Raw genomic sequence first — 8,197 nt, forward strand, 5'->3', positions numbered from 1 at the left:
TTGTGCCAAATAATCGTCATTTGCGGGAAGTGTTGCTTTTCTTCTTTCATTCGAAGAAAACGGCGGCTGAAGCGCATCGAGAACTCCAAAAAGTTTACGGAGATGCTGCTCTAAGTGAAACAACGTGTCGTGATTGGTTCCGTCGCTTCAAAGACGGTGATTTCGATGTTGACGACCGTTCGCGTGAAGGAAGGGCAAAAACCTTCGAAGACGCTGAATTGGAGGCATTGCTCGATGAGGATCCGTGCCAAACGCAAAAAGAGCTTGCTTTAGCATTAGAAGTTACCTACCAAGCCATTTTCAAGCGATTGCATGCGTTGGGAATGATTCAAAAACAAGGAACTTAGGTTTCTTATGATTTGAAGCCAAGAGACGTTGAGCGTCGTTTTTTCGTCTGTGAACAACTGCTCCAGCGGCAAAAAAGGAAGGGTTTTCTTCATCGCATCGTTACGGGTGATGAAAAATGGATTCATTACAGCAACCCAAAGAGAACAAAATCATGGGGACTGCCCGGTCATGCTTCTACGTCGTCGGCTCAGCCGAATATTCACGCTGCGAAGGTTTTACTGTGTATTTGGTGGGACCAGGGCGGTGTTATTTATTATGAGCTGTTGAAACCGAACGAAACCATCACTGGGGAACGGTATCGAACTCAATTGATGCGATTGAGCCGAGCACTGCGCGAAAAGCGGCCACAATACGAGCAGAGGCACGAAAAAGTGATTCTACAACATGACAACGCTCGGCCTCACGTTGCCAAACCCGTTAAAACCTACTTAGAACGCTCAAATGGGAAGTACCTACCCCACCCGCCATATTCTCCAGATATTGCGCCGTCCGATTATTACTTGTTCCATTCGGTGGCACATGGTCTGGCTAATCAGCAGTTCCACTCATATGAAGACATCTCAAAATGGCTTGATTCGTGGATAGCCTCAAAAGACGAACACTTCTACCGTGACGATATTCGAGCTCTGCTAGAAAAATGGGAAAAAGTTGTCGCTAGCGATGGGCAATATTTGGAATGATTCATTTGTAACCATTTTTTCACAATAAAGTTGCATTTTCATCAAAAAAACAGCGAGAACTTCGTTGCGCACCTAATATTATACGCGTATAAATTATTATATATACAGAGTGATTCAGACCACTCGTACAGCCCTTTTATTTCGGAAATAGAACATTTTAGAGATAAATATTTCAGACAAAAGTTGTAGGGCTTCAAAGGATCTATTTAGTGACATTATGAATTTAACCTTAGTCTTAAATGGATATCCCAATTTTTTATTATATCGTCTTTTTCTAGCAATTAATTTGAACAACTTTTGTCTGAAACATTTTTTAATTTTATTTAAGGAAAATTTAATAACTTTTTCAATATTCAACTCACGATATCTTGCTATTTGTCAGAAGAAAAAGTGGTACTAGAGGTTTTGCTTTATTTTGTCTCAAGAATATATTTTTACAATAGCGCTTGACTTTTGTTTGCTGATTTTTTGAAATTTCAAAATCATCAAATTAACTTCATGGCGCTATTGGAACAATATATTATTGAGACTAAATAGAGGAAAAAATCTAGTACCATTTTTTTTTCTAACAAATAATTAGCGAAATATCGTGAGTTAAATATTGAAAAACTTATTCAGTTTTCCTTAAATATGTTACAAAATATTAGTTAAATAAAATAATGTTTCAGACAAAAGTTGTTTAAATTAATTGGTAGGAAAAGACGATGTAATAAAAAATTCGGGTATCCATTTATAAGATTTTTATGTTGATCTTGACTGGACTTTTCAAGGTTATCTGAAGGTTAAATTCATAGCATCAGTAAATAGAACCTTTGAAGCCTTACAACTTTTGTCTGAAATATTTTTCTCTAAAATGTTCTATTTTCGAAATAAAAGGGCTGTACGAGTGGTCTGAATCACCCTATATATATAATATTATAAACTTACCTTTTTAAACAAAAAGGTAAAAGAAGTCGCCAAGTACAAGTGCTATGTGTACATAAGTTTTTACAAGTAAAACTTATAACTATAATAAAACTCTACAACACTATTCTACTGTACAAAAGAAGTGATATATTAGACAATAGCGCCAACTGAGAAACCTAATATATATTGCCATACATTTTTACAAGTAACATTTATTATATAAAACTTACCATTTTAAACAAAAAGGTAAAAAAATGGCGCCAAGTACAAGCGCTACGTGTACATAAGTTTTATAAGTATATTTTTATAACACGATATCATTTTTACTTGTAAAAACTTATGTTCATAATATTAACATAATTTTTTACAAGTAAAAATGATTATATGTAAAATTTATATTAAAACAGTAGCGCCAACTGAGAAATTGTATACTTAATATTTTTAGAAATCTCAAATTCAAATTATTTCCTTTTTTTAAGATATATATTATGTACATAACATAAGTTTTTACAAGTAAAAATGATTATTATAATGTACTTAACATAACTTTTTACAAATAAAAATGATTACATGTAAAATTTATCCTATTTTAAGATACATATTATGTACATAACATAACTTTTTACAAGTAAAAATGATTACATGTAAAATTTATTATAATAACCTTTTTAAACAAACAGATAAAAAACAGCGCCAAGTACAAGCGCAACACGTATTGTGCTATTTTTAGAAATTTCAAATTCATTTTAGAAATTTCAAATTCAAATTATTTTTTTTTTAAGTATATATATGTACATAAGTTTTTAAAAGTAAAATTTATACAAAAAAAGTGACATATTAAAACAAAAGCGCCAATTGAGAAATCGTATACTTAATATTTTAGAAATCTCAAATTCAAATTATTATCTTCAAATTATTTCCTTTTTTTAAGATATATATTATGTACATAACATAAGTTTTACAAGTAAAAATGATATCATGTTATAAAAATTTAACACGTTTATTAGTAGTGTCCAATATTTAATTTATCATTATTTATTATAACACTGAGTTATATGATTGTTTTACTTGTTATTATAATGTACTTAACATAACTTTTTACAAGTAAAAATGATATCGTGTTATAAAATTTTAACACGTTTATTAATAGTGTTCAATATTTAAAAAAGATACCTTTTTAAAGGTTATTATTATAAATTCAAATTATTTTTTTTAAGTACATATATGTACATAGCATAAGTTTTTACAAGTAAGACTTATACAAAAGAAGTGATATATTAAAACAGTAACGCTAACTGAGAAATCATATACTTAATATTTTTAGAAATCTCAAATTCAAATTATTTCCTTTTTTTAAGATATGTATTAATTATGTACATAACATAAGTTTTTACAATAAAAATGATATTTATTAGAACACTGAGTTATATGATTATTTTACTTGTTATTATAATGTACATAACATAAGTTTTTACAAGTAAAAATTATATCGTGTTATAAAAATTTAACACGTTTATTAATAGTGTCCTATATTTTAAAAAGATATTTTTTTAAAGGTTATTATTATTCAAGAAAATTCAAGAAAAACTAACTACAAAAATGTCAATAACATTAATTTTTACAAAATTTATCATTATTTATTAGAACACTGAGTTATATGATTATTTTACTTGTTATTATAACAAATTAATTATTATAACAATGCAATAAAAAATATTTAATACAAAAAATCTTGGCGCGGCTGCACCAAAAACTATTTCGAAGATGTATATACATAAAAGTCAAATTAGATATAAAACATTACATCGTATATATAGACAGAGAATTTATAAGTACATTTTATTATAATAAAAATGCTGTCATGTATGCATTAAACAAGTTTTAGTTCGATATAGATTTTGGTGCAGCCGCACCAAGATTTTTTGTATTAAATATTTTTTATTGTTTTGTTAATTTGACTTTTGTTAATTTGATGATTTTTAAATTTCGAAAGATCGATAAATTAACAAAAAATAGAGCATTATTATATATATTCTTAAGATCAAATAGAATAGAAAAGTCTAGTACCATTTTTTTATCCCGACAAACAGTTAGCGAGATATCGTAAGTTAAATATTGAAAAGTTACCAAGTTATCCTTAAATATCTCAAAAAATATTAGGCAAATAAAATAAATGTTTCAGATAAAAGTTATTCAAATTAATTGATGGAAAAAGTCGGTGTAATAAAAAGTTTGAGTTTCCATTTAAGATTTTTATGTCGACCTTGATAACGTTTCTCAATGTCATTCCAAGGTCAAACAATTATTAATATCTGACAGCTTTTTTTAAGCCCTATAACTTTTGTTTCAAACATTATTTTAAGCAATCATTATTTTTTTAAATAACTAGCCGTTCCGGAACTTTTGGCAGACCCTGTATAACGTATACATGTTCGATATTTACTTATCAGAAAATTTATTAGGCTATTATAGATAACCATTTAAATCTTCCACACTGTGATCAATTACTATCCTAAATACTGGACTGTAATCTGGATTGGATTTTATTTATTTCCTCAGATGATAATTGAAACACACATATTTTAATTTAACTTCAAAATTATAAGTTGAAAACTAAAAGCACAAAAAATAGGTAATATGAAATTGACAAAGAAGATTTGTTAATTGTCTACATGATATGTCCAAAGATATATAACTCAACGATGAAATATATAATTCAAGTAAAAAAATTCATATAAAATAAGAGGAAATAAATTCATATGACGTATAAGTATAATTCTTTCAATAAAAAATAAAATATATGGCATACGTTACCTTTCTGTTATGTATACACACAAGACGATCGACTTCTTTCGCTCCTGTCACTATGAGACAGCAAGGGAGTAGGATTAGGAGCAGCCATGAAATATAATAGTTGTAGATAAGAGTGTGTACTACTCTCTTCAGATCCAGATCTCACTCGCTCCACTCTCGTTATCATAAGCACCCAAGATTTGTTAAATTAACAAAACACTAGTAACCACAACAAGCGGTTTGTTAGTGTGAAACACCAAATAATTCCGTTCTGATAACAAATAATTTGTAACTTGTGATTTGTTGTTATAACTAACAATTTTATAATGGCAACAAATGATATTGTTACGTTAATCCGAAATAATAAATTTTTTATTTATTGGCAATATGGAATGTGAGCAAAAATTAGAAATCATATATAAGCAAATCAGTTGTATTAACTCTTTCATCAACGTATAATATATAGCAGAATATATAAAATACTTGATGAAACCACGCATACAATGTTATATCAGCATATATCATAATTACCAAATAACTCAAATATAACTCCATTACATCTAATCAAACATTGATAAAGAAGGGTTATCAAAATAATAATTCTATGTGTGTTTTTCAGGAATTTGGAGAAAGAAATTACTACATTATAACATTATTCTTTATCTTTATTTTTAGCACGACATATTATATAAAATTAAGAAACTGTTACATAAGGTTAAGTAAGATCAAGCGAAATATACATATAAAGACTCCTATTGCAAACATACTTTTATCAATAAGAAAGCCTGTAAAATTGTTTGGCAATTATTTAAATAAGCTCATAAATCATACTTTAAGAAACACTTTCATCCATACAGAGTGTCCGGAATTTTTTAGAAACAAAAAATTGTGAAGATTAATCAGATCAAAGTGAGAAAAAAAGTCAAGAACCATTTTACAAAATCCGCAATAGTTATTAAATTATTAATGATTGAAAAAGTGATAGATATGAATATATTGAACTTTGAACCCTGAATCTTGAAACTGTTATTAAGCATAATAGCCGTCATATAATTGTAAATTAGGTCATTCTGAGTAAAAAAATCCCTTACCATTTTGCAAATAAGTACGCAAATTTTCAAGTTATCAATTCAAGAGGTTATCAATTTTAGACTTGATCATTTTCAATCATTAATAATTTAATAACTGCGATTTTTGCAAAATAATACTTAACTTTTCTTCTCAATTTGATCTAATTAATCTCCACAAATTTTCGTTTCCAAAAAATCCTGGATATCCTGTATATAAGAGTTCAGAATATATGCTACGGAAGAGTCATGAACATATATATATTATGCCGTTATGTTGCTCTTCTTTTTATGAAATGCTGTATATCCAACAAACATATATGATTTGCACCTCCAGTGATGTATACTTGTTAAAATTATAAATAAAAATGATTTGTTGCGGTAACTGTTTGATTTATTTCCCGTACAATTATCAAACAGCAAACGTTCAGTTGTTATGATGACAGAAGTCATTTTCTCAATGCAAACAGAATTCGCCGATGTAGACGCAAATCGATCTTCCCGATTGCTAACATTTCAAAAACTGACGTCATCAATTCAAATCACTTAATGCAACGCGTTAAGATAAGAGCCGATGTTATAATTATAATTTTAACCGGCAAATTATTTCCTTCTAAGTGATTACCTCGTCGAATAACGATAACGAAGGACGATATTTTGGAAGGATTTAGGGAGAACATTTGTCATGTGTTTATATATTTATCATTGTTCTCCCAATATGTCGAAGGGTGATGATTGCAAAGGGCGCTATTTCGCGAAATGCTTGCAAAGTGCTCTTGCATATTTAATATTATTATTCTCCCGTTAAATACCATATCTCAATGATAAACAACAAAGCTGCTTGTGATTTACATTCTATTGACGGGTGACGTTTGCATTTATAATATGAATCCTCATATTACACATCATATACTTCATATTATACTTCGTCATATGGTGGTCACGTTGGATAAATATACGAAAGACGTGTAAATAAGATCAGAGCGAGACGATTGTTGGTCATTAAAGTCTCGGTCGGTTTCAGCAACTTTACCCGCAGTATGCATGAGATTAAATTTAACGCATACTTTCCATCCATCAATGTGTCGGCTAACTACAACTTGTATACTGCGACTGCATTTCTCACGTCTCACTTTGTAAGAAGTGACTTGACAAATGTCAACGCTAGCATCATTATACAAGGTGAACATAACGAGCACTGGACAACGGCCTATAGATATTTCAACGTTTACTATGTCAACGTACTATTCGAAAGCATAATGGGGTGTTAAGACCACCTAGGAAATAATAAGCAAATCGCAGTTCCAAACAATCAGAAATATAAATTCCTATCTGCATGACAATTGGGAAGCTTCCCAAAACATGCATGTAATTCATTTATTCACATCTGATATTATCCAGACAACAGCGAATAAAATCTTGTAATATCCAATTAATGTATTGCTGACTGCCTAAAACGCTGAGTTGTCTGTATTTTACCGTTTTGACGAAACATCCATCACACTATATGACAAATATTAATCTTCAGAACAACCAATTATGCGCAACTTATTATTTCATATTAAGCGATCATTCACATGCATCGATTTACAAAAAGTTTCACTTCTGACGACGTTAAGTACGCATCAAACGATAAAAAATGTGAGCGTGACAAACGATTATAACAAACTTTGAATGATTGTAGATAGTGTAAATAGTTTATTGTATTTTTATTTTGGTAGACTTTAATAAAAATACTTGGATTCATCGCAAATCTCTCGTTAGAGTTGTAACGTCGAATATCTCCCGTATTATCACTTCGCCTTCTATCACAATCAATCATCAAACAATCTTGAACATTCGGTGCACTTGTACCTTTGTCGTAGATAGCATTTATAAACCGTTATGCAAATAAGAATAAGCTTGGTTTTTTCTATGTAGCTTAAAACGTAATCGATTATCTAATGAGCGAACTCGTTTGTAAAATAAAACATCCTTCTAACACCTCTATATTGCTGACATTTTTATCATGCAAATATGGTACAAAATCATTTTGTATGTTAACAAAAAATAATAAGTTGTATACGTTAAAGAAAAAATTTGAAGTGTAGTATATTAATCCTTAATTAATTTAACGTGAGAGTTGTATACGCGTATAAACATCGACAGGAAATATTTTATGCGATATCGGACAAATAACAGTGTGAGTCGAAGTTATTAAAAATCGGGAAAGATACATTTTCCATATTCAAATATTTTCTCGTTCAGTGCATTATCATCCCTCGTGAAAATCTGTCTTTCCCTATGTAGACTCAAATCGATCTCTCCAATTGTTGACATTTCAAAAACTGAAATCATCAATTCAAGTCTCAAGATGTGATGCGTTAAGATAAAATCTGATGTTATAATTTTAATCGACAAATT

This window comes from Harpegnathos saltator, unplaced genomic scaffold (genome assembly GCF_003227715.2).
Source record: "Harpegnathos saltator strain DR-91 unplaced genomic scaffold, Hsal_v8.6 scaffold433, whole genome shotgun sequence".
In the NCBI taxonomy this organism is placed as follows: domain Eukaryota; kingdom Metazoa; phylum Arthropoda; class Insecta; order Hymenoptera; family Formicidae; genus Harpegnathos; species Harpegnathos saltator.